At 40.7% G+C, this 24,415-nt stretch overlaps 1 protein-coding gene across 2 annotated transcripts in view; it reads right to left on the minus strand.

Annotated features, from left to right (window-relative positions):
- The window catches only part of OTOL1 (otolin 1), a 161,014-nt gene that overhangs the window by 81,415 nt on the left and 55,184 nt on the right, over nt 1-24,415 (minus strand). For both annotated transcript variants that reach the window (XR_004753202.1, XM_035334561.1), the window contains 2 exons: nt 1,310-1,415; nt 845-897 (listed from right to left, as the gene is read on the minus strand). The gene's annotated coding sequence lies outside the window, so the exon portion shown is untranslated. The remainder of the gene's footprint in view (nt 1-844; nt 898-1,309; nt 1,416-24,415) is intronic.

Below are 24,415 nucleotides of genomic sequence, written 5' to 3' on the forward strand. Positions count from 1 at the left end.
GTAGTGGTCAAGCCATAGATATCTGTATCTTCCTGGGGTCTTGTGCTGTCAGCAAAATAACGAATGGCATCCCCCTACACCCAAATGCTGGTGATGTACAGGTACTTTGTCCTCTTTAAGCAATATTTTAATAGCTTTCTCACGTGTGCATCCTGCTGATGAAATTTGCAGTCATTAACCTGGATGGCACTACACAGCACTGAGATGTTTTTCAATGTAAGCTAAAGATTAAGACGCACAAAACATCTCTTCTGGAGCAGTAAGGAGTTGCCCGCTGCGTTGGAAGCTCTTTTTCAGTATTACAGACCAAGTGACAGGGCTGGTTTGTTTTTCTCTCCTGCTAGAATGGTTAGAGGCAACCAAAACCAAAAGAAGTAGCTCGTGGCATGAATCAAACTTAATTGCTTTCTACATTTTATAGAAGCAAGGAAAAAAAGCCTTGACCCTACCATAGAAACTGGCAGGGAAATATAATGTCTCCTTAGAGCAATTTGACCTTCAAGCACTCCCTTCCTAGCAACTTTCTCTAATCCCAGACAGATACACTTATCAATCATAGTGGGTGAAAGAAAATGAATCTGTCAAAACAGTGACATTGCTAAAACTATAGCCAGCAGTGTCATTTGTTAATTTGCCCAGCGCCTCTCATTTTCAGTTTTTGAGGATTTATCAAAAGTATGTTTGATCCAAGAGACAAAGTATTTAACTCTTGCCCGAAACCCTCTGTTTTTCTAATAAGGACTCCAGCTGGAATTTATTCTGTCTCAGGAACCTGGGGCTCCTCAGCAAGAGGCTTTCCAGGGGCTGACCACACGTCCTGAGAACGTCAGGGACTTGGAGTGACCTGTCCACAAAGAAAGGCCAGTATGTCATTCTGAACAGGCTGGGTCTCTTCAGCTATCAGAACAGGAGAAAGTCATCAAATAGGCTTAAGTAATTTTTTAAAGTACTGTTTTTAATTGTTCCTCCTCATCTGTGCTATTTAGTTCCATTTCAGTAACATTTTCATTGAATTTAAAGCAAGGCAGCAGTGAAAAATAGATTCTGCTATCAACAAAATGCTTCCCTACAATCACGGTGTTTTCCCTGTCTGAGCGGCGTACAACTCTGAACCAGGGAGATATCCCAGCAATAGCAGGCAGAAACTGTTCCAGTCAGGACAACCTCTGCTCCAGTCTGCTTTTAGGTCGGTGCACCCCTTCCACTGGGTAAATCGTGGTGTATTGCACACAGACATCCGAGGCTGCCTTCTGATATCAAGCTGGAATGAAATGTTTCTGTTGATGGTAACTAGAAGCACAATACTTACAGAAATTAGTCTCCAGACTTGCACTCCTTGCAGAGAAATTAATACATTATTCAGAGAGCGAAGCTTAGTCTTGGCTACATCAGTCAGAACCGCAGTGCAAGAGAAACTGGGAGGCAGAAGAAAACATTTAAGGTTTTATTACTCCATTTAGAACGGAAAAAAAAAATGCAAAATCTAAATAAAATATGAATCCACCAGAAAAATAAAAATAAAAAACAACCCCCTCCTGCCACTGGCAGTTTTTGAAGCAAATCTTTGAACTGCTCCATTTGTATTCACCTAAATCGGTTAGCTACTGGTAAGGTGCTGATGTCTTCACTCTATAGGAAGTTATGAAATGTTAGTAGAAAAACAAAAAGCCTCTCTAATATGAGCCTCTCCCTCTCCCCTTTTTCTAAAATGAGACTGTTTTCATTGCAAAATCCTTCAAGCAATGAGAGACTTTCTTTCTTTTCTAGTTAGCATGGGATTCATTTACTTGCAAGGCAGGGCTAATTCCTGAGCAAAAAAACACGGACTAGAAACTTTCCATACAAAAATGCTCATGCTTAAAAAATAATTAATTAATAATAATAATAAATCTTTGCATTCGTATTTCATATGTCCTGATTTGAAAATTAAATCCACGTTAACGGACAGTTACCTGGATATGAACGTATCTCAAGTAAAACAGCCAAAATGCTCCCTGCAACGCGCCAGCACGTTATGCAAGCTCGCGTGAGCTGGGGGCAGCCATCCAGTCCTTTCAGGCAGGAATCTACACCCCCACTCACAAAGGGACTGCACAGAGGACGAGAAGGATGCACAGGGCCCAGGGGTGAGTCCTGCTGCCGGTACAAGTTGTTGCTAGCAAAATAACTCCACACTGCTCTCATCTGCTCAGTACCTGCTCCGCAGGTGTGTGGACATACAAACCCTCCCAGGCTGCCAGTCCAGTATGCCTGACAAGCATTAAAGTTACTCAAAAAAAAATAAAAAATGAAATTGGCAGCACTTACAGCTGTCCAGAAGGAAACCAGTAGGAAAACATTGGTGTTGACAACATGGTTTATTGCAGAGCGCTGCGCATTCAGCGCTGAAGGTTGATTTGATACTGCTGGCGTGACCCCGCACTCAATACCACCTTATATTTTTTAAACAAGACGTGCAGTTCACTTTGAAGAAAAGTATGCTTACGGAGCTGGGTAGAGACGGCCATAACTTGTGTTTCATCTTCCGAATTTCATTTCTTTAATAGCTCGCTCAGCACAACATTAACAAAGTGGATCAGGGATCCTCACTCGGTGTTATGCTACACACTCAGTGTCACTGCAGGCTCGCAGCCTTGCATAAGAGCTAAATTTATGGTACATAAAATTAGGAAGTAAAGAAATGGGGTCAGCCCCATCTGATCTGCTTTTAAACAATTGCACCCTGGAGTGATTCAAATCCTCTCAGAGTCCTGGCATTTGGAATAATTGTATCATCCCTTACAACGCTGCTCAGCGGCCACACGAACAGGGGACATTTTAAATCGCACCGTGGTGACAGCACTGGTGGAGGGCTGAGCGGCTTTCATCATGGCTTTACAGGACGTCTGTAGGTGCGGTGAGGTCTGAGCATCCCTGCCTGCCCGGAGGGGGAAGGCCGATGGCACGAGCTTGGCATGGACAGCAGGTGTGGGCAGGTGATGGGAGAGAAGCAGCAGCAGCATCGCCTCACTCGCCTGCGGGTCGCACTTACGATCAAAAGGTCACACTTACAGATCAAACTCCATTAAATTGGCGTCCACCTTGGCAAACTCAAAGTATGTTCACTCCCTTTCCAATAGGAAATAGACATCTGTCTTGCTTAATTAATTAAGTCAATAATATCAAGCTCTAAACATCTGCCTGACCAGGAAGACAAACACTATAGAGCAGTGAAGACTTTTTGAATCAGAGCAGGAATTTAAGCAAGTGTCTCCTGCTCCCTGCCTGAGTACTATAACACCAGGGCACTGGGCTCTTCTGGGGGCTTCATCTTCCCTCCTTCCTCCGAGAAAACACATTCTAATTTTGAGAACCATTTCTGAGAGAAACTCTTGATATTAAAAAACAGCGTGAGTGGAATTGAACCATTCTGACTTTGTACAGAGGTCCTCTCATTGCATCCAGGAAGGATTTGGTCATATTATTTACACTTTCGAAATGGTTCAGCTTCTTTAAAGAGGAAAGTATTTAGATTAAAACAGGGAAATAGATAATCACAGAAGTTATGCTGCAAGACAGAGCCAACTAATAAAGGCAAGTTTCACTGTATTTTCTTAAGGTCCAAAGCAACAACAACAACAAAAAAAAATCCCTTCTCTATGATGTTTTCTGTAGTTAATGCAAGAATATTGCAATCTTTAAAAGCTTGTAAAGAGAGTATCATGTAATACCCACAAAACTCCACTAAACTATGCTTCTTTCCCTCAATGCACGTCCAAGTCACTAGGTTCAAAACTTTATGAGCCAAACAGCCAACAGCGTTGTGAGCTGCTATTCACAGCACCTGCAGACATCCAAGGTCTGGTCGCTGGTCTCCTTTCCACTTGACCATATTTTCTTGGATTCACTTACTGTAAGTGGTTTTGAGCACAGACTCCCTAATGCATTCCAGAAGAGTTTCTTCTTTTACATAAAACATGAAATTGCCAAGCATAGAGGCCTGCACAGTTCACTGCAGCCAGCAGAAGCCATTGATTCTTGCATTTATTTCCTCTATATTTCAAATCTATTCCTCATGCTGCTTGTCACATAGGGTTGACATATGTCACAGGATGCCATTATACACTGTGACAATGCACAGACATCAAATGCCATCTAAAAAGAATATTATATTTAAAATACTCCTGTGCACACTGGTTTGTTTTATTTGCTGTGGCCTCATAATTGCCAGAAGTCAACAATCATTGAAACAATTCATCAGAGAATATAAAATTGCTGCTCTATTAAAGATAAGAAAAACTGAGCTAAGTTGAACATACCACCACCGGAATGATAAATCTGCACAGCTTGTTTTACACTTCAGTCTTTTTAATGCATAATTTATTTGTATTTATCTCCATTTATAAAAATGTAATTTTCTGTTGGGAAAGTAGCAGGACTACCTCAATGACGGAGTATGCTTTCATGTCACGTAGTGGTCAGACCACAGGATGGGAGCCAAGATAAAGCCCAGCTTTTGCCTCGATGCTGCCATTGCAGGCTGTGCCGGAGCAGGTTTACCCACCCTATGTCTCAAGGAACCCTATAATAAAATGGCTGTAATGCTACTTACTTGTAGCACTGGTCTACGTCCTGGCTCACTCTCATGAGCTCAGATGTCCTCAAGCTGCAACAAGCTACTCCTGGCCATGGACCCTGCAGGACCACGTACCTGCAGCATTGAGCTCACTGCACATTCACTTGGGGCTGTACAGTGACATAGATATGAGGTGCTGCACCACCAGCAATTGAAATTCTTCAGGCAGAATTGGACTCAAGGATGCATGACATGTTACGGAAAGAGAACGTGAAGCCTGAGAGAACCAACAGAGAACAGGTACCGACAACAGCAAGCGCAGGTACACCAGTACAGCACGGGCTGCAGAGGGAAATTTCTTTTCTCCAGCTCTATCAGGCAATTATAAATGAATGCTGCTCTTCTGTGAAAGAGAACTCAGGCTTTATGTACACGCAGGAATGATGTGGGATTAAATACAACAAAGTGATTTCCTGTAGTATCCAATACCACTAAGTACTAGCAAAATGTGCCAAATGAAAGTGAAAGGAGAAAAAAGGCCAGCCTCTACTGAGACAAATTGCACAGCATGAAGCCCACAGATTTCAAACATGTCAGGATGTTTTCCAGAAAAATACAAAGAAATTCAATGAAAATTTCTTGTTCGGCAGATCCTGCATCCAGCAATCCTTCACCACATCCACAGGGACAGTCAGCTCTCAAACGGGCTGCCCATTTAGGGGGCCTTTTTGGCTTTTCCTCTGTTTTGGCTTTTGCTCTCTATGTTATAAAAATGCATTTGCTTAACCGTTTTTAAGAATGGTACTAAATATTAACAGGTCAGCTCAGAAACGCGCCTTTCGAATAACAGTATTGATGCCATTTGGAATAACTATGCTATCATGGATAAAGGTCTTCCCTGCAACATCCTCACGCTTTACATTTTGTAAGTGGGAAGACCATACTATGAAATGCCTCTGTTCTCTGTAACATCTTTAGCAAACAAAAAAATAAAATAAGAAGTGCTTAACCTTGGAAGCATCTTTACAGGCTTAGTTAATGTAATCTGACATATATACAGGTAGAAATACTTCCTAAGCCCTTATTAATAGCGAGTATTTCAGGCAGTGCTACACTCCATCAGCTTCTGTTGTAGGAAGTAAGAACATGACGCTTGAGCTACACCGAAACGTGCTCCAGGGTTAAGGCTGCCTTCAGGCATCTTTAACTTGCATGACCGGCACTTACACAGCCAATAAGCCAAACTGACACTGACCTTGACAAGATTACGGGGGCAGTCTTTACATAATGATCAGCAGGTCTTGCTCATCGACTTGTGGCTTAGTCATCTGGGGAGAAAGACAGAGCTCTACAGGTTTTGCTTTCCTACCAGGCACACGTGCTTTGTGGCAGTGATGTCTGTTCCTGGTGCTATCCCAGTGGCCAGGTGAGGACAGCACATCCCAAAGGACCATTAATCAAAATTACCCCTTTAAAGGTCATGGGTTGCTTTCTTACACAGGTAGACTGATAGCTCTGTCATATTCAGCTGAAGAGCTTGATGAAATTCCTGCCGACCTCATTTGTGTTTCAAAGAAATAACAGAAAACACATCACGAAAGCCTTGGTGCTTCCAGCTCTGCTCTTCTGAGCTTAGCACTCTTCCATGTTTTTAAACACTTATCTTAAAATGATTGCTGTAGATTTTGACCAAAGTTTTCCCCTTCCTTTTTCAGGTACAATGAAGATAATACGATGCTTTGTACACAAACTATCTTAAATTCAAACTTTTTTTTTCTTGGTGGTGTTTCATACCCACAAAACCATTTTATCTCCATGCCAAGGACATAAGACTAGAATTTGCTGTGGCACAGGTACTCTGAAATGAGTTGGCTGGTCAGCAGTTTGCAGGTATTTTTCCAGAAGTTTCACGCACTTTTTCTCATTAATGTTTTATTTAAACATCACTTAAGAAAACCACAAGTTTTTACCACCAGCTCCCATTAAAATGTTCCACTAGTATCTAAAATGTCACACTAGATTAGTAAATTGTCTTAAATTCCTTAACATCAATCATACAGCTACCATATAGCTCGGAGCAATTATATAAGCTGAGCTTAATGAAATATATCTCAAATGTAATGAGGAAAGCTGTTCCATATGTGCACAAATGTATGCTGTTTACAGTGCAAATGCCAGATTAGCAAGTACTCCCACAAGTCACTGCCCCCACGCTGGCAGTACCCGAAGAGGATTTCAGTGGGTCGCACCTTTCTGAAAGACAGAAATGGATCCAGAGAAATTCTCTTTAGCTGTACAAAATCCAAGTCTGTAAAGACATCACTTCACAAAAAAAATGTAATTGATTTAGCACAAAATAAGGTTATATTCCTACTGGATTTCTTGATCATATATACCTACGGCAGCGTTCTGTAGCCTCCCTCATTCCTATACGTGGGTCCCATGAGCCTGTAACATGCTGCTTGAGAAGCTGTCTTTCTCCCCAAATGACTCAGCCACATCAGCAGCAAGTTCCCAGACTATTTCTCCTCAAAAATAAAACTCTGAACTCTTCAGGGCAGAGGCTCCCTGTGACAGGCGTCTCTGCTGGATGCAAGATGTTCTCCTGGCTTCCCATGACACTGCTGTGTCTGCTCAAGTAAACGTCTGCCACGAGACCCCAGTGTTAAGCACAGCAATTCCTACGGTAAGCACCATGCAATTACTAAAACCCCATTTCCCATGATTCAAACCAAATATACTCAAACGGCTGAAGTATGCACTTTCTTACTCAGATTTAGAAAAGCAGTCTTTCCCCAAGACATTCATTCATTCATTCGCTGTGGCATGCCAACAACATTCACCCAAGTATTTACTATCTCTGGTTCTAAAAAAGTTTATGGAAATTTAACCTTATAATTGTATACAATATTTAGCAGCTTTATGCCTTTGTTACGGTAGTTGTAATGACACTCTTAATTTTCGAAGGGTTATTCATAAAACACGTAGCCCTTTATTATTTTATTACCTCTCAGGTAGAGGACAGGAATGACACAGAAGGGTGAGAGATACATCTCAAAAATATCCCAGAGACTATCAGCTCCTTTCCTTTCACTGCATGAGGAGTTTCTACTCAACCTTGTTTGAAGAAAAAAAAAAAATACATTGTCATTCTCAAATGCATTAATACCTTGATTGAATTATTCTAATAGTAGTTACTAAGGTCTCCGTGCTGCCACTCTAAGTCAACAGGAAGCCTTTTATGAGATTCAATATACACTAAATGTGGCTTCTGCCCCGACATGATCTAAGTGATTATTAACCATCAGAATATTATAACTGTCAGAGACAAAGAAGGACTGCAGAAGACACTGTATGAATGAAAGCAACATATTCCTTGGGTTTTGATTCCATTGTCTGCCTCTGAATGTCACGAATCCACGTGATGTCCCTGACTCTTGGTCTTCGCATTTGAATAGCAAAAAAAAAAAAAAAAAAAAAAGTTATGTAAACTCATCCGGCTCAGACAGCAGACAGCTCCGTATTGAGTATTCATCAGAGGAAAGTCGTGTGTGCTGTTTATTCCAGCATGTGTCTGGAATATATTGTGCTCCTGATAAACCAGTGACAGGACTACGTGGGTAACAAGTGCAAAGAAGCTGAAACTTCCTTCTTTTAGTCAAACAATCCTCCTTTTCTTTGTCTTCAAACACAGATATAGCTAACACATGACTGCAACCTTGAGAAGGACAGCCATGTCCCAGCACAATTACAGTTATCAAGAGAGGTCAAGAGTCCTTCTTTAATGTAACACAAATTCAGATCTAAGATTAAACTGAAAAGTAAAAATGCATTACATAATCATTCCTTTCCTGATACCCCACTCAAATGTTCCTTCTTATGGTCTTTTCTGCATTTCTCTGATACTCCCAGAATAGATTCGAGATGATAAAAATAGGAAAGGTCAAAAAAACATGGAAAAAAAAAATAAGTTTTATCTTCCAGGGCTGGTTACTGAATATATTATTTTAGAGAGATGGATCTATTTTAGGTAAAATTGGGAAAGTTATCTTTTTCTTTCATTTTCTATCCTTGCCTCTGAAGTCTTGGAGTTCATTTGTTCATTTATGAAAACTTAAATGAATCCATAAGGACCCCCTACATTCGTCTGCATATGTTATTGAGCTGTGAATAGGGTTCTGCTTTCTGAATCAGAGCACCTGAACACTCGAGCATGACCTATACTCCAAGGACACGTCTCTTTCTCCTCTCACTTCTCACCCTTAGAAACAGGGCAGTGGATAGTCCATTAATGTGTTGAGATTATTGTCTCTTAAGCTGATTCGTCCTCTTTCTTCCTGCTTCTCTATCACTTTTCTCCTGTATTACACCCACACTGCCAGCTCTTTGGGGCAGAAAAACACTTCTTGTCTTGCTCTTGAGCATAACCAAGCCAAGAGGTCCATTCCCAGACCTCCAAGGGAGATTACTGGAGTAATCTAACTGATTGTAAATAGCATAATCACATTATAAACTACACTATCAACCTCTTGGAGCAGAAAGGCTTACTGTTTCTCATGTTTTACTTTGCCCAAGTGCCATGAGTGATGTCTGCTGCAGCCATCAAGGCACCGCTGTTACACTAATTTAAAACAACACTACTTCCACTTTGAAAGATGTTAAAAGTTCAAGAATACCAGAAGAGAGAAATTTCTGCTTCATGCTTTGCGGGATAAAATATGCGAGCCCCTCGTTTACCCTGCCTGAAGCAGATTTCTATGACACAAAAAGTGTTACCACTGGACTCTGGGCACTGCATCAGGGTTAAGGCTGGCAGCAACAAGGACGAATATGACCCTTTTGATTCTCTAAGCAAGTGGAAAGTTATGTTAGCCTGGATCTTAAACATCCCATATTATCAAGAACAAAGCAATACAACGTCAGTTGAACTCTGCAACGTGATACTACCAGCTCTCAGCATTTCTTCTCCTTGTGGATGGACGCGTTGTTAACACAGCTTAATGACAGGTTTGGCACATGCAGTAAAACTGCCTCTACTTTATTGCTTTTCTTCCTTTGTATTTCTGCAGAGACAGCGGTGACCTGGCATAATCACCTGGCCACTACTTCTCAGTTTATCTGACAATTAAATTTAGTCTCCTGAAGAGAAGCCATGAAGGAAATACTTGGAAAAAGTCAATCATAACCAACAAAATTACCAGAACTGCAACTCATTCTGACCCAATATTATCCTCCTGTGCCTATCCAGTAATGATGTTTCACACTCTGCCTATGACTTCAGCTAATGAAGGAACATTTCTCATCTATTCTTCCTTACTAAGAATTACTGCTGTGGTAGGGTTGAGGAGTATTTACACACTAGGGGCTTGATGTTTACTCACACAATTCGACCCAACCAGATTTCTGGGATTGTTTTGTAAGACAATTACGCTTTCAGACTGCTTGCAAAGGTAATCTCGAAGAAGACACAAAGCTAGGACACAAGGAGAAAGCCCACCTTACATCACCTCCAGCAGTAAATCAGTCGCTGCTCCAGCTGACCTTCAACTGTTCCCAAGAGGAAGATGGGTTGCTTGTGACTTCACTTCTCCTGGGAGAGGCAGTAACCCCAAAGATATTCTGCTGACTGAGAATCAGCTGAGAAGACTTCCAGTTTAGGAGCAGAAAAGGCACTGGTGTGATAGGAAGAGTTTGCTGAGTTTTGGGAAAATGAAGATAAACTGCAGCAACAGCACAGGAACGGTAGATGAGATGCAGCAGGGCAGAGCAATGCAGATGGCAGGCTGTTCTAAGGGATTAGGACCCAGTCCGCAAAATGCACGCACAAATACTTAGTTCCTACCATACAGAAAGCAACTGAAGGACCACTGGGGCTGTGACTTTAGCCATAGATCTGAATTAATTAATCTGAGAGTTTAGGGAGGGAAGCTGGGTGCGTGTCATCATTGCTGCAAAATAAACACAACACGGATGGGCCCTGGGATCTGTTGCATTGTGGCAGGCTTCAAGATTTTCTGAGTCCTGATGAGCCAGGAAGCTTCAAGTATTTGGCACTGTTTTCCCATTCCAGTTTGTTTTCTTCTGTCCCTATCCACAGACCCTGAGAGCATCACCCACAGTCAGCACCTTGTGAGCAATGTATCTGTGAGTGGCCTTCACAGTGGTATCTGTGCAGCTGCTGGCTGCATCCCCAGCTCCAGAGCAAAAACCTGCACCCAAATTCAGAAGGGGCTGTCCCTATCTGCAGGCTGTTTGGTACCCATGCTGTGCGATTTCCTTCGTTTGCAATACAATGCTTAACAGAGAGAGGACAAAAAGCAAACAGCAGTAGCTGCCCACAAACTCCAGCCTACCACTGCCTGTTTCCAGAGCTCGCTCTGCTGTTTGCACAAAGCAACGTCTTCCTACAAATCACCATTTCTGCTGCCTGAAAAGACCCCATTCTCCCCAAAGAGGGTGCTGGAGCACCCCCACGTACACCTCTACCTACACACCCAGATGAGGACTCCAGCTTTAACAGGGAAAACACATTTAACTACAGATCATGCCGGTGTCAAACACAGACTATAGGAGAAATCACTTAAATGGTTATCAGGAAAGCTCAATGCACTTTTTATCATTTTTATACTCTGCAGAAATGCCAGCCGCTCCGAATGGATTATACACAGCATATGCAACGTATACATGGGGGAAGGGAGCACCATAAATTAAAATACATCTTCCACATCAGCACAAAAAGCGAGGCTAGTTCTGTAATAGCTACAGACCTTAAACTGCTGAGCAAGAATGCCATCTAGAGGCTGATACTACAACTTTTTCCAGCTAAATACACACCAGGGGGAGAAACAAACATAAAGGGAGTACTCAGCATAGTATATGTTAATATGGCTTTCATATGCTAATGGAAAGTTCATTAAAAATAAACAAATACAGAAGTAAAATATTTGGAACTCCTTTCAAACAAAATCAAAGACTACAGACCCTAAAATACTAAATCTTTCATAGAATAACCTAGAGAGGATCATTATCATTACAGCACTGTGTTCTGCATGCATATTTTATGAAGAAACTTTTTGCACATACTTTAGAGGTTACCAGTGCATTACATTTTGTCTGCTGCTTGATTTAACCAAATGCAATGCCCTGAGGCGTTTATTAAAATCAGAAAAGAGAAAAATGTTATTACTGTTAGCCTCAGACTGTAACACAGACAAGGCTTTCCCAAAAAGGAGCTGTCGTGGTTTTCAGTTGTTCTTATGCGGCTTTGATACTAATACCAAAACAGTTAAAAGAAATATTCCTACCCTTTTGCCACTTCAACACAGAACTTCCATACTGATGGCTTTAGACCTGGTAACATATTATTAAATCAACTAAGTACCAGCACCATGGGATTTGTCCATGGGAAGAAATGACGCACTCTCTTCTCCATCAGATCCATGTAAAGTCCAGTCTTTACATACGGTTTACAAGTGCTACGACAACAAGAATGGAAAGTGAAGTCCTGAGAGCAGACCAAATGAAAGCAGGTAAATCAGCAAATTCCCCAGAATTTGCATATTTTAATGGTGGTGGTTGTTTGTTTTTACTAATTAAATAGAAGCATCACAAACAGCAAACTGATTTTTTTCCCAACTCTTTACTGTTACACGTTTGCATCACTGACACTCATACAACTGCAATCTCATTCAATTTGTCCAGTAGAGATTGTACCACGTTAAACTCTCATTTAAAACTGTTTTTCTCCCTCCTCTTCCTGCCTCCCCGCCTTCTCTCTCTTCCTTTCTCAAATTATTCCAAGGCAAATTGCTTCAAACTCATGTTTTTTTCCATTTTATTATTCAGTTTGCGCGCCTGTCAAACAAATGAATTCTCTTTGATTTGTTTGGGTTTTTTGAGTGTGTGGATATATTAATTCTTTGAATTGCGTGCGCTTTTGTTTGTTTAATTTTGTAAATAATGTTCTGTGATTACTCAGCGTTGTCATTTTGCAAATAAAACTAAATGGCAAACTTATTATTGGAGAATGATTTACATACTTTTACCCAGAGGAACTGGACTTAATTAAAGATGGCAGACGTATTTTATTACGGGTGCAAAAGTTCCCCATTACTTTTACAAACACCACACATTTTTGTAAAACATGGCATGATGTATAAGACAAACTACACCAAGGGGCACATTCTAGATTCAACCTGGGTATATAAGACTCAGCAGAAATAACATCAAGAACCAGATTCTTCCTTTTCTGATTGTTCTGGAAAGTTTGTCTTCTACATGAATATTTAGCACATGCAGTTTAACCATTTGTCCTCACAACTTGACTGCAATCTCTGCATCTACTGATGAGAGCTACCAGCCAAGGACAAAAGAGAATCCGGATAGACAGCACTACATGGAAAACACAACCGAGTTCTTCTAAAGTGATTAACCAAGCAGCAGATTACAGAGATGTTTCAACAAATGTGAAAACTCACAGGTAAACAGTTAGGGCAAAGAGGAGGTACCTCTTCACACCACTCTCAGACACACCATCAAACGAGAATTGCAACTCCCCTGCCAAATTCCTCTCTCACATCCACACCGCAGGTCCAGGTCCGCTCCTCTCTTTACCACAGGTCCCAAAACCCGTACTCACTGTCCAGGTCCTGACTATTTTGTTTCCGTGGAATTTAGCCACAAAATATTTTCTCCAGAAAAAAAAAAAAATAGACTGTGGGGCTGTTGACCAGAAGCCAAGGATGGTTGGTCTGTGTTGTCTCAGCAACACAAAGGTTGATGATTCCATAACTTATTTCAGGAATTTAGTGATACAAATTGGGTTGTTGGCCATGAGACAGTGGTGATGTAGGGGACTACATCAGCCGTACCCCTGGTTTTCACATTGACAAGGCTGAGGTGATGTCAGTGCAGCATGTACATCTCAAGACATTCAATGGATAACTGTGGCTCACACTTAGGAAAATATCACGAGAGCTCAGAGGGCAGGCTTTGCCCTGCAATTGCTTTATTTCCAGTCTTCTCTTCCCCACAACTTTTGTCAGTTTACTATCACCCATATCTAGAGTCAAGAAAAGTAGTCTTAATCTATGCAAGAAAAAAAGAACAAGGAACTTGCTGCAGTTGTAGTAGATATCTCTTAATAGGAACATTATGAGTAGGAGCTGGTGTGATCCCTTTGCTCCTCACACAGATTCTGCCTCCATGCAGCCACCTCCTGGGCTAATTGTCTGTTCAAACTCTCTCATGGATAGCTGTGGTAGATATCCATAGCAGAAGTGCCCAAGCATTACCCATTTTGCAGGCTTCACGGTGCTCCCTAAGGGTGACTGAATAATTTGTTTTGAATAATCTGCAGGAATAAATTTACCATTTTTTAATGTATAATTAAGGAAGAAATCATCCTCCACTCTTCTAAACTTATTCTACTGACAAGTTTCTTCCGGGTGGTAAATGCAAGTTCTTATAGTTGCCAGCACCATGACTACTTAAAAAGTTAATCCATTCCTCTTTGAAGGTTAAGAAAATGCTAAGGAAAACAAGATACGAGGGCTTAGGTAAAGTGGGAGGTTCCAAATCAATGGAGCTCTGCATATTACAGAGCCCTGCTACATCTGCAGCTGCAAAACGCTGCCTGTGAATTTACATCAGAGGGAGCATCCTGACCTCCATCCACCTTCTCTAATGATCACGGTTCTGTCCTAAGTGGGAGGTGTTTGCCGTGCTACTGTTTCCCATTAACTCTTTGGGAAAGCAAACGTTCCGTCAGCTCCTACAATAAGATACTGCCACAGCACTAGGATAAGGGGGGAAAGGACAAGGCAAGGATGGGCCAGGAACACTCCTGGTAGTAAAGGGGTCAATCCAGAGATGACCAACCTGTTTAAAATGACATAAAGCAAAGATCTAGGAGTGCTAGATCCATGACCCTCACATCCTACCTCTGTTAACTGCTCTGCAGCCCTTCATCCTCTCCTTGCTGGCAGTAGGCATGCTCTCCATGCAGCCCTCGCTGCTTCCCAGCAGTGAGCAGTGACACACTGCACCAGCTGCCCAGCCAGTGCCACCAAGACAGTCCTCTTCTCAAAAGCTTTGTACTTAAGGCAAGCAAGAGCACAGGTACACATTCATAAGCTCTGCCACCTGATCCACTTTCCACGAACGTTATCAGGGAGGAAAAAAAAAAAAACAAAAAAACATTCTATTTAAATTTTTGAATATAAATATCATTAATCTTCAGCTGTCCCTTTGGTTACTGAAGACCGGTTAGGTAGTTTCCTATGTATTAGGTAATTTATATTTGTCTAGATATTGAATAAATCTGAAGAAAGGAGCTCAAAATCCACTCAGAAACATTAATTCATAACAATTACAGGCTTCAAAAACAGAGGTCATGATGGAAGAGGTGAAATAAAGAGCTACATTTGTGTGGAGTTAAATGAATTCTTACTAGAGCCTTTCTCTGCTAGAACTCAATTCAATCTGTTATCCCTCTTTTTTGAAAAGTCTATAATTTTTTTGAATAACCCCCAAGTTAGAGCTTAAAATTAGCAAGATGCTCTTAGCTGCAGACTGATGATAACTCTATCATTTATTGCAAAGTATACAAATTCTGAGCACATCAAGAAGTACACAGATATGAGGGTATACTTGTTTCCTTTGGGTATAAATTGTAGGAACTGTAGCTCTACTTCACACTGCTATAAGTGTCTAATGACATACGCTTCTTTACACGCACTATTAGTATCATCAGACAGGAAGGAAAGGGCTGACTATGGCAAAGAAATTCAAATTCCTAGCTTCCAAAGCAGGTTCTATACCCCGAAAAAGGAGGGGAAAAAAGAATCCATTTCAAGAGAATACTCATCATAAACATAAGAATGCACAAGGAAATATTTTAGTCTGAATTCCTCCTATGTATATCACCTATAGGAGTCATTGCAACAATCTACACATTGCCTGTGTGCATTTATAAACTAATAAACAGTTTGAGTTTTTTTGGTAGCAGTTAATTGCTAATTTTATTTATTAGACGATAATATAGCCTCATAAAAAAATGACTTAAAGAGACCTTTCCTGATGTAACTCCAAATCTGTTTAATAACCAATTTTATTTTTTTTTCCCCAGAAGTAACCTGCCATACTGTCAGCCAAGAGCTCAGCTTGACAAAGCATTTTTGTATCAACAGCTACTCTGGAAACACAAGGAAAGAAAAACTGCTTCCTAGGGAGCACAGTCCTGCAACTTATTCACCCACATGGCTGAAATGTATTCAATTTAGAAATTGATTTTCCAGTCTTTTTCCCTGTATTTGTTTAGACATTTAAGCACTAGGTATACTCTGTGTAAACTATAAGTATGTATATAAACTATAAACTAAGTATGTACATGGAATAACAAGTTATTTTTCAAAGGCTGAATAAGAATATAATCTACCATAAAAATGGCTACTTCTGTTCAAAGTTGTAAGTTATATCAGTAAAACTTTGCAATCTGGACTACAGCTCTTAAACAGCAACAGGTCCGAGCACGAGTGTACCTGGGTTTGTCTGCAGCTGCTGATGGTGATAGCAGCTACTGACTCCACAAAAATGCAGTAATAGTTACTTTCAGATGTAGATTGAAGCCTACAAGGAAGATGGAGGCAGATGCAAATCTCCAAGGGCTGAACTGATTTAACTGATTTGCCATTCCTGTTAGTTATAATTGAAAGGGACTGGGAGAACTGGGCTAATCGTTGCTCTCCTCACAGCTATTATCATTTTGTTTTAACTGCTATTCTTGAGATTTAGGGAAATCTGCTCTCACCTACTAATCAAATTACCTATGCAAAACTACCCTAAACTATTTATTCTGATCTCCCCTTGGAAACTATTAGGAGAAACCATTCTATTATTTGTTTTTATTCATTCTTTCATAAGTTCTGGTATTTTCTATTCACCTATCAAACAACTTAGTAAAAACAAAAATTGTTGTAGCTTCCTATATTATTGTGATACATAGAAGATGTAGTACTAATAATAACTTTATTTCCTTAGTATCAGAATTAGATTTGCCTGAGAAGACATAGCCAAATTCCAGTCTCTTTGTAGCCAGCACAGAACTTGAAGACTTATTTCCACTGTCAATAACAGCGAGGACTTGGCTGAGTTGAATTATTTTTCTTACGCAGCTGAGGTGCTGGAATGTGCCAAAGTGCTCTGGGTGCCCAGTTCCCATTCATTTCAGCATACAATGGTTTCCAAATCCCAGTTTGGACTGAACTGTAGGAAGCTCTGAAAATTGCTGGTCATGCAAAGGCTAGACCATCCTCTTAAATTCTGTTTGAAGAGTCCTCTCTTATGTTCTTGAGAAAAAGACGGATGGCAAAGACACAAGTCAATGTGACCAGCCACCTTGCTCTGGCTAAAGCACCATGCCAGGAGGGAGACGTGAGGAGACAACCCAAACATGACTTTCTCTACCCTTTCTTAATGTTATTTTTTCCTAGGGAAGGGGAGAAATCATCCCCAGCTGCAATTATAAAGGTAAGCAATACCCCTTATACAAACTATGAAAGGGCAGGAGAGCCTTCATGCCAGAGTTACCTGGGGAAAAACCTAACTCCCTCTGAAATGCAAAAAACAATGAAGTGAAATGACTGGCCTTGTACTCAGACTAAATGTCCCCTTGAACGTGTGACTACGGGAAAGCTTTACTTTAATTCAGTGTTAGCCATTCTCCAGGAGCCATGTATTTCTTCAGCTTTGAGCAGAGATTTGCTTTGGTAATTTAGGATGGGATGGAACAAAGCTAGCTCTCATCTAGCTACAGCGTTCACCCACCTTTGTGTCTGGAAGTGTTCTTGTATAAAATTAATTGACATAACAATTTACTAGACCTGAGAGTACTTGTTCTTGTAGTGGAAATGTATATTTAGTGTCTGCTATTAATGAGTTCTTGGAAAATTTCCCATAAGATTTCTTCGGGCAGGGATACAAGATCCACTATATCCATAAAACACAATAGCTTGCAGCTGTGTTAGCATGCTTAGAAGCACATTAATGACACTATATTATTAAGCGAGTTCAAAGAAAGAGCAAACCATTGCAAAATCCTTCCTAGGCCCAACAGGATTTTTAGTCCCCTAATGGAAGCTCTTCTATCTACTGACTCATGCTGTTGTCTGAGGTCTCCCTGAATCTCCCTACCCTTCTCTGCAGCCCCCCAGCCCCAGAGCAGCCTGTTCAGGTTTCCTCCCTACAACTCTTCACCAATCCCTTCCTTCTGCAAATGTAATAAAAGCCCTCTGCAGGATGCCAAAGCAGGCACTGAGCAACACACCGGGCTGAAGGCACAGCACTTTGAGGAGGCATTAAAGGGAGGTCTGGGCTCTCAGGCACAGCTGGAAGCTCCCACCAGACACTGGTAGTCATGGACCTCCCAGGGCTGCATCTTCCACTTCTCTTTCCCTTCCCAGATGAAAGATTAGCATGCCACGAAGAGTTGCCTAAAGCCACTGCTTAAATGCAATTGCTGCCTTCGTCATGAAAAGTTACTGCTAGACTTAATTTCACAATGAACCGTGGTGACTGCTCTCATCACAGCTCACCTTAGTGATCTTTTAATATTAATAAGAAAGCATCCAGTTCCACAGCACAGAGTGGTGCATACAAAGCTTGAATCGTAGTTCAGAACACATCAGCATTACTCGTGTTTTCTACCAGAAATTATTTTCTGAGGTAGCCCTTCGTGGGGCACCGCTCCCACTCCAGTTCCACAGCTAAATCCCATGGGATCTGAAATCTCACCCAGTGTAGCCTATACACTTCAGCACTACCTGGGGAAAGCAAACAAACAAACAAACAAACACACATAGATTAATCCCTGAAAACTGTCATGAAAGGGCTTCTGGAGGTGCTGGGCAGAACAAGAGGTAGCCAAAGGGGAGAAGAGAGGCCACCAACAGGCATGCATTGAACAGGACAGGAGGTGAGCTTGGGGAAAACAAGGAAGGGAAGGAAAAGAGAAAGAAGAGGGTTCAGTGAGCCCTCTGGTGCACCAATGAAAACCAATGAAATCAATTTGTGAAAGAAAAAAAAAAATATTCTCTGCAACGAATTGAATGAGACCCATCTAGGTGAGATGTAGAGTGGAGTAAGAGGCTATCCAGTAGCACCAGAAGTTCTGGGGTACTCCCCATAGAAGTGATCCCTTATCACAGGAAGGTTCATCAGACAGGGACATCACGCACCAAGAAGTTTCAACTGAAGTGCACACACCCTTATTTTCACTGGAATTATCCAAACATGAAAGAGTCACGTCACGTAATCAAGCAGGCTAATCCCTTGGCAATGACTAACCATAAAACTCCATGTGGGAAGTGGGACGTCCCATCAGCCGCACTAGTGTCCGCAATAAAAAAAATCCATTTTGCTCATAGTCAAAAAGAAGAAATCCAATGACAGATGGTCATCCTGAGCGCTATGAGTTGTCTCCATATATAATGAAAAATAGATAAACCTTCTGTTGCGCAGTGGAGGAGAGAGGTTTGAACACCTGTTCCAAATTATTATGATACTATAAACATTCTTGGAAATTGGAAGGCCCTGCGTTTTAAGAAAGTGAGAAGTGCCATTGCCAGCTAAACTAAATTGGGTAGGCTTGGGTCCAGTAAGCAGTGAAAGAGAGAATTATGTGCATAGCCGCTGGCGTACAGCTGATAAGAAAACTGAGTGGGCATAAAGTTTAAACCTAACGCTGCAGAAATCCTGTCATTTTATGAAGTATATACATAAATTAACTGTGCAAATGATATTTAATGTATTTCCAATGTTTTCTATTCAGACATGTCATCTCTGGAATCCCTCCACAGCAAAATGGATCACCTGAAATGTCCAAATTAAAAGAAACATTAGGTAGGTTTGGCTAAATTTTTTTTAAAAAAAGCTTTCATCCAATATCTAGCAAAGACTGACTGAATTTAATTCACTCTAAGGGATACAAGTTGTTGCCATTTCATTGCTTCTTGCAAAGCCATTCCAAAGATGGATCCAAGTTCACCTCGGTATGCAATAAAGTTGTCAGTATCTTTTGCCGATTCCTTCCAAAAAACATCTACCTCCTTTGAAGCTCTTATAACAAAAAGCTGACAAATTACTGAGGGGCAGCATATCCAATGATTAACCCAAAAGGTATAAGCCAATTGCAACAGGCTGTGACAAGTAGATGTTGTCCCAAGGCCTCTATGCACAGCAGGTCAGACACTGGGAAAGGCACATGTTTCTGTTCCATCACACAGGTACACATCTGTTATTCAACGTGAATTGCTGTTTCTACACCATGAAGTGAGAAGTGCTGGCATATTTACTGAACAAATTAAAAGGGAAAATGTCTTTTCAGTCTGCAGTGTCATAAGTTGGACAGATACAGTTGATGCAGCCTTTTAACATCCACAACTACACCGACAGCACCATTAGATAATAAAGAAACATAAGGAAGGCTTTATTAAGCAAATGTATTAAATTTATGATTAATGTTCCAGACACTCCAGTGTTTTAGTCAGGCATCAGTATGCCACCTTTCAACCTGGGGAACTGCTTACACAAGCTGTGTTTAGGTTGTAACTGTGTCTCCTTTATAGGGTTTTTGCATGCTTTCTGGCAGCACTGCTCACTTGTATAATGAATACTATTAAATTTGTGTCATAGCAAAATCAAACAGTGAAATCAAGCAAATTCTATTGCAGTTCCTCTTACTTTTCAGTTACAGTTTAATCCAGGAATATCAACAGAGGTGAAAGCAAACAGAGCAGAAAGGTATGGTTATACATTTTCCCCACACACAAGTTGTAAAAGGATTTGGGGTATAGCTCTCAGCCTACGGAGAGGAGAGCTCCTCAAGCACCGAGATCAACATAGCTCCATCAACCTTGTTACACTTCAACTGCAGTTAAAGGAAATAGCAGCCAGTTCATCATAAATGCTGTGCAGTATTTTCTTGGGTGAAAGAGTATTTGAAGCAGCCCAAGTGCCATACTGGCTGCTTCATCTTATTATTCTACTTGAACTAAAAATAAAAGACTTCCTTATAATTGGCTTACTTTCCTTTGGCTGAACGGAATTCAACAAGTCTATTCGAAATACAAGCAGACATGCTGCGTGCTTTTCAGATTTGCCTTTCAAAGCCAGACACTGGGATTACAAAACTGACACCCACATCTTTCCCGTTTAAGATTATGTGCAGGGTTTATTTTTTATATATTTGTCTTTTTATTATTATTTGAGCACAAAACTTACGTAAGCGTGCTTTTCAGCAGTAGTTTTAATCAGTTTAAAACTATTTAAACATAACTAATCTGTTCTGGGCATAGAAGTTATTTTGGAGGGTATTCCTGTTTATTCTTCCCAGAACATTAACAAAAAAATCTAGAGTATTTTGAATTAAGTCTACTTTATATGCTTTACTTTACATGCTATGATGCCCAGTCAAATTTTTAGCTTGCCACACTCCTGAATATGACTGTTGGCTGTATCTGTGCTGATCCTAAAGAACCTATGACAATCAGAAAGTCAGGCACCAGTGGGCTGAACTTGCCTGGTATGTATCCTCTGTAAAGTCACTCACAAAATAAATAAAAGAAACACACTTGGTAGGGTATTTCCAAAGCCAAAAACAGTACAAGCAGTACTTAAGACATATTCTTTTTGTGGTGAGACTCCATACCTTTATCTGTTAGCCCTTAAACTAAAGTCAGTAAAAGACCAGTCATTCAGAGTCTACCCTGCACATGTTGCTGCAGAAGCATGCAGCACTCAGTCTGCTTCAAATCCGATTTTTTATTTCCTGAAAGAGGCATTGTGGACAGGGCAGCACTAGTTCAAGTTGAAATCACATTTTCAAACTGCCAGCTTTCAACTTCCTTTCCTCTACACAGATTATTACTGCTTTCTATAAAAATAAAAGCCTGAAGGATGAAATTTGACATTGCTTAACATATTGATTAGAACTATAGATCATAATCAAACAAGAGCATATGGCATTGCATTGCACTGTCAATCCTTGCGCTGATGCTCCCGATAAAATGCTAAAGTACAACGAGCATCTAACTTCATGCAACGCTTTAGACACTGGTAATTGATTCACATAGGTCTACAGCATTAGTTTTTATCTACATGAGTATATCGCCAAGTGTACAAAAACAAATCATATTATCGGTTTAGCAGTTATTAAAAATAGAAACGAAAATAGAAACAAAAAAATGCACAAACTAAACTTACTGGGTAGAAGAGAAAGCCTTTCAAGGTGTATGTTATTTTCAAATACTTAAGGTTGCGTAAGATCCAGGTAAGACCCCTAACACAAACAGTACTCAAGCACTGTAGGACATCGTCACAATTTAAGACACGGTTACAAGATCTAAGTCTACAAGGTAAAATAGAACCTTATTTAATATGAGGTACTAGGAAAACCTGCAAAAGTAGAGGCAGCTCTGGGGCTTGCTGTGATGTCCTGAAAGCCCCTGGAGGCCTGCAGGGCCCAGAGAAGCACCATGTGCCACCTGCAGCATGTGCCAGTGAGGTCGCACATCACAGCCACCCTGCACCCAGTCAGCCTTTGGATGGTGCTCCAGACACGTCTTCAGAAGTGGTGGGAGCAGAGATCTCTGCAAGCACTGGGACTTCTCCCCACCATCTTCAATGGCACCAGGATCAGCACTGTGGACAACTTTACATATTGAAAAAACTACACACATCATCTTTCTTTTAAAGTACATGGATTCCTTCAGTGCTTTTGAGACAAAATGCAGGTAGTCACCACCCAAAGCAGCGGGTCCAATCTGGGCAGTTTTGATGACCAACTTTCAGCTTTCAGCAGCAGAAGTTAAGGCCACCAGTGTAAGCAGGATAAAAACATCTCCTACAACACAGAAGTTCAACTTCTTGGATGAATTTGCCAGCCTACTTTTCTATTCACTTAAACATTCCTGAGTTTCTACTTTACTTCCTTATTTAAAAAAAATAAAAAATTAATCTGAAAGACCTACTTTTACAGCAGTAACATCAATATTTTATATTCTCCGTTTTGCTGTAAAGATACCAGGCTGATTTATATGTTGTTAAAAAAAAAAAAAAAAAAAAAAAAAAGGCACTGAACCCATCATATTACGTAATATAAAATACCACCTTTGTCTCCAAGGGAACATCACATTTTAATCCAAAGCTACAGAAATAGTCTGAGAATTAAATCTCCAACAAAACTCAGTGGACAAAGTGTTAAGATAAAGGAAACTCTCACATTCCTTAAAAATGAGCTTGCTTTGCCACACAGCAACCCCAGAAGGACTTTAGACAATTATTTTATTTCTGACATAATTGGCACATCAGAGTGACAATGCACATTCAGTAGTGTCCTAAATTGTCACAAATGATCTATTTTAAGTGGCTGAATAAAAAGCCATTAAAAACGTGGCTGCACAGCAATGCTGATCATCAGCAGCTCTCAGCCCAGCAATCCATCTCCACCAGCAGGAATTTTTATTCTACCTTCTTTTCATTCCTTTATTATCCATTTATAGACCGACCCACTTATTGGCAATAATGGCAGGATTCTTTTTATTATTATTAGTAGTACTACTTTTTATTTTAGGAAGCAAAGCCTAATAACATTGTCATGAAATTGTGTGCTTAAAACGTTCTTCATATGAAAGTGTTTGTAGAGTAGATGATTTCATGATTAAGAAATGGCACACAACCAGTTAGACAAAAGCCACTTGGCCACATACTGACAAATCTCTAGGGTACAGGATTCATGCACTTTTAAGGAAGCTGTGAAAATGTGTACTTAATCACGGACTGAGAGATGACTACTACCATGGGTTTTCCTCAGGAATCCTCTGCTAACGTCACTGGAAAGTTCTGAGCACTGGTTTAAGCATTTTGCTGTGAGATGATACGTATCTCAGTTCCATCCCAAAGACAATTTTGCAATGGTGCAAGAGTAACAGGCTTAAACAGAAGCAGAGGAGACTGGAATACTGTGATTTTTTTTCTCCTACTGAAGAGTGCTAACCAGTGAAATGTTATTTAGGGACCTCCATCAGGACAGGTTTTTAAGAAAAGGTTAGACAAGCATCTGCCAGGCAGGCAAAGAAGCTAGAAAATCTCTCAGTTGTAAGAAAGAGGGCAGAAGGGGACCTTCCTAGGGGCAAAAGTTCACTAGACTTTCCCTGTGCTTAATTCAGTAACTTGCTCACTGTCAGTATTTTAGCTAAAAGTTGGAGAGGCCAAGTGACCTTCCCTGTGGGAGAGAACAAAGCTAGTGCAAGAACCAGGATTGTAAATGCAGGTCTGGAACTCCTGCACACCCCTTGGCAGCTCTCCCATTGCATATGCGTGTATCATATGTGTGTGCATATAACCATATATATGCACAGACACAAGTTTTCAGTTACATGGCCTGGAGGCAGGAGGCACTCTGAAGGGCGTATCAAGGCCTCGTGCTCTCCCCGGAGCAGCGCAGGGATGTTTCCGTGCAAATCCCCCGCAGTAGCATAAAGCAGCTTCCGCTGAATTCTTCAGGAACGGAGGAGTTTCCCTCCTGGCCTTGCCCGTGCTTCACCCTTCATCCACGAGAGAAGGCTACATGGTATTTTATACGTTACATTTTTATGCACACTTTCTCTCTCCTCCTTTTCAAGTTTTATTTAATAGCAAACAGCTTGTCTTCTTAACAGTAAAGAGCAAAGTGACAGAAAACAAATTAGTTTCTAAATTTAACACTGTGTTACGTTGCCAAGGCAACTGAAGATCTACAATTACACAAAGCAAATAATACCCACTTGTAGGAGCAGAACCAAAACTAATTCTAGAAAAGATTTG

The sequence above is a fragment of the Oxyura jamaicensis genome, chromosome 9, assembly GCF_011077185.1.
Source record: "Oxyura jamaicensis isolate SHBP4307 breed ruddy duck chromosome 9, BPBGC_Ojam_1.0, whole genome shotgun sequence".
NCBI lineage: Eukaryota > Metazoa > Chordata > Aves > Anseriformes > Anatidae > Oxyura > Oxyura jamaicensis.